The following is a 4151-nucleotide window of genomic DNA, read 5'->3' on the forward strand; positions in this document are numbered from 1 at the left end:
CTCCCTCCTCCCCCCAAAGCTGCATGCTATACAGACAGTCCTCGATTTATGATTTTTTTGACTTGGCAATGGTGCAAAAGCGATGCTCATTCACTAGAAACCATACTTCGAATTTTGATCTTTTCTGGGTCTAATGATATATAATACAATACTCGTGTGATGCTGGGCAGCAGCAGGGAGCCACAGCCCCCATTCAGCCATATTATCATGAGGGTCAACAACCCGTACTCCACAGTGTAGTATTAAATGCATTTTCGATTTAGAATCTTTTCAACTTACAATGAGTTTCTCAGGACGTAACCTCATGGTAAACGGAGGAGCCACCTGTATAGCCTTTTTTGCTTTTAAATCAACGTATGACACGTGGTTGCTTTTGCTTATTTACAAACTCCTTTCCCTTTCAGGTTGTAAACTCTGTGAAGTCAGGGCTATCATTTTCTTATTTCCTCAGGCTCTAGGCCCATCCAGTCACTCAAGGTGTTTGAATCTTGAGGAATGGCTGCAGTGGAAGAAGGTACAATAATAATATTATATTAATAGCTAAAATATACTGAACATTTATCACATTCCAGGCACATGCATTTTCATCGAATCCTTACAAACCATTTGGCATATTACATTCCCGTTTTGCAAACAGATATTAAGCACCTTACCCAAAGTCATCTAATTAGTAAGTGTGGATCCAGAACTGGAGCTCAGCAAGAGATCTAACTTCCTTCCCCATCACTGAGCTGCCAACAACCTTTATAAGCAAACTTAAGATGAAGAGTTCTTTTTCATTTTCACCCAATGTGCAGCAATAAACGGGCAAAAGCAGTGAGGAAAATAAATGTTAAAGCATTTGACATTTATTTTTAAAAATCACAGTAGTCACCAGATGACAGATCAGAACTTTCTTACCAAAGTGAGACTTTCTTATGTTTTGGCTTAGTGTCATTTTTATTTTTAATTGCACGGGGGAGAGGAATAACAATCAGTTTTAGAATTTAGGGCCTCTCATTTTTAATTCAGTCTGTGGACAAGTGGCCAATCTTTACAAACTATTAATAGTAGTGTTTTCACCTAAGCTACCGTACAGTGTTGTTTGGCGCATTAACTGCTGCTTCTGGAGCACAAAAACTTGCTTAAATATCCTTTTATGCTGAAAACAGTGGGTCTTTGGGGGAAAGAGGAGCAGAGGTGACTGAAGTAAATGTGGGTGAGGAGTCACAGGGAGAGGACTATCTGCTTTTCAACAGGGGTGCTATTAGCATTTGGGTGAGACAATGTATCATAGTGCAGAAGCGTCCTATGCATTGAGTTTAGCAATGCTGGCCTCCTTCCACACAAATGCCTATAGCGACTCCTGCCCCCCGCCCATCAAATGTTTCAAATGTCCCCTAAGGAGGCAGTATGGCCCTATGGGAAACCATAAAAGGCTAACCCACTGGGTGCTCCTCCAGTCTGTCCCATATGATCCAAATGCTACATCTAGTCTCCCCCTTCTACATGGACTGGTAACAGATCCTTAGCATTTTGTTTGACGTACAGTTTCATCCTTCCATGCAGGAAGCAGGCTTCCATGCCAGCAGAGTCAAATAGAAAGTCTGAGGGCTTGATTTCTGAGGCTTGTAACTATTGATAGGACCAGGTAGACAGGAGCTCCTCTGATAGGCTGAGAAGATTGTTCTGTGCAAGAAAGCAGTGCGAGTAGGGCCATCTGAGTTGGTCATGGAAACCTTTGGCTCTCACTTTAGAAGTATGAAGTAAAAATGGGTTCCTGGCAGTATAAAGGGGTTCCAAACCTGTGCCATTTATTAAAATACAAATTTGAATATTCAAATAGAAATTGAGAGGAACTGACCCTAATTTTTCTTTCTAATGGTGAAAATGCAAGGACAACATTGGACAAAATTTATCAGGACTTTTTATAGCCTGTAAGAACAGTGACAGCCAATGACACCTGCCCTGGGTTCTTGCATCAAGTTTTCGATTCCCCCGGAAGGTGATGGTGATGAGGTAGTATTTGTTGGTAAAGCTATTGGGTCTTGAGTTTCTACATATTATTCAAAATCAATGAGCTGAAAAAATTAGGTAGCATATTATGGTAGACGTTCATGGCCCAGTCCCCAGAACCTGTAATATGTTGCCTTACATGGGGGCTTTGCAAGTGTATTTACATAAGTTAAGGATCTTGGGATGAGAGGATCATCTTGGATAATCTGGATGGGCTCAATATAATCATAAGGGTCCTTATAGGAGGAGGCAGGAGGGTCAGAGTCAGGGAGAAGATGGAATGACAGAGATGTGGATGACAGAAGTAAGGGTTGTGGTTAGAGAAAGAGGTTTCAAGATGCTACACTCCTGGCTTTGAAGGTGGAGGAAGAGGCCACTAGCCAAGGAATGCTGGCAGCCTCTAGTAACCAGAAAAGTCAAAACACAACAAGAAACTCCATCACTAGATGATACCACTGGATGGTACCCTGGATGGCATGAAGCTCTGAGGGGCAGGGCAGGGTGACTCAGCCATGGGTGTGAGATGCCCCATCTTCTGACAATAAATAAATCTTGGGAAACGTGAAAAAACGTCAAAGAAATGGATTCTCCCCTATAGCCTCCAGAAGGAACAAAGGAATGAAACTCTACTGACACCTGTATTTATTCCATAAAATCCATTTTGGACTTCTAACCTCCAGAACTGTTAGGTAATACATTTGGTTTGTTTTAAGCCACTAAGTTTGTTGTAATTTGTTACAGCAGCAGTAAGAAACTAAAATACATATATTAGTGGATAAATATAACTTATACGCTAAATTTTTATAGTGATCATTGCAAAACCTTTGCTCTAGTTGGAGTTCAATTACAGACTAACTTGTAAAATTTTATCAGAAAAGGGCTAGATACTATACCTGGTGGTATAACTTTTGGTTTCATGCTTATGCAATAATTTACATTGAGCAAGTAAGTTAAAGAAACATCGATCTGTGGTTTTAAGGTACGAAAGAGATGCTGAGGTTGGATGGATACGTGCAATACAATGAGGGGTTTTCTTTAACTAGACATGTGCTCTGAGTTTGTTGAGACTTCAAGCTTAAGGGATAAATAATTCCTTAAGGAATTTGGTGGGAGTCCAGACGTCCTCATGTGTCACAACGAGACACAACCTGAATGAAAGGAGCGCTCTGGGTGAGTGAATCAGCCTTGTATGGATTAGAGATGTCATCTCAAAAACCCTGAGGCCTCCTGAGGTAACCACAGAGTGGCATTCACTACAGCAGGCTCTATTTTCTTCTTACATTTCCTCCTTTTGTCCCTCACAGAGCCTGCTCCTTCCTCCTTTCCTCCTCCCTCCACTCTCTCTTCTCTCTATCCTTTTCTTCCCCACCCCCTAATAAGGTCCCTTATTAAGCATGGGACCTTAGCAGGTTGGATACCTCTTGGAGTTTCAGTTTTCAGATCTGTGAGATGGGGATAATGCATCCTTCATAGGGTCCTTGTGAGAACTGCGTGAGACAAAAACGAAGGTTTGCCGCATTCTATGTTCTGGCACTGTGCTAAATGTTTTCGGCTGTGAAATCCTTACAATTATTCTATGAACTAAATGCTATTATCTCCAATTTAGAGATGAGGAAACTGAGAGAAATCTAAGAAGTAGGGGAAGAAAATTGAACTCACCTCTGTCTAAGCAGGGTCTGTGCTCTTTTTTTTAATAATTAAAAATTTTTTCAATTACAGTTGACAGACAATATTATATTAGTTTCAGGCGTTCAACATAGTTATTTGGGGTCTGTGCTCTTTAGTATGACATCAACTCCACCGAGTATCTAACACAGGTCTCTGATCTCTGAGGGTTCTCCAAACTCAGCAGTATAGCAAAGCGGTCAGCTCTTTGAGTCAGACTGCCTGATTTCAAAACCCAGACTCACTGATGGACGGACTGTGACTTGCGTAAGACACTTAGACTTTCTACTTTAGTTGCCTTATCTGCAAAAATAAGGATAATGATAGTATTTCTCTTAGAGGACTGTTGTGAATATGAAATGACTCAGTATAAGTAAAACACTTTGAACAGTGCCTGCTCCTTAGTACGTGCTCAATAAATATTAGCTGGTTGTTTTATTCCCTTCCTATTTTGTACCTTTCCCTTTCTTTTCTTCTTTCTCTTTTCTCCT

The sequence above is a fragment of the Hipposideros armiger genome, unplaced genomic scaffold, assembly GCF_001890085.2.
Source record: "Hipposideros armiger isolate ML-2016 unplaced genomic scaffold, ASM189008v1 scaffold_22, whole genome shotgun sequence".
In the NCBI taxonomy this organism is placed as follows: Eukaryota; Metazoa; Chordata; class Mammalia; order Chiroptera; family Hipposideridae; genus Hipposideros; species Hipposideros armiger.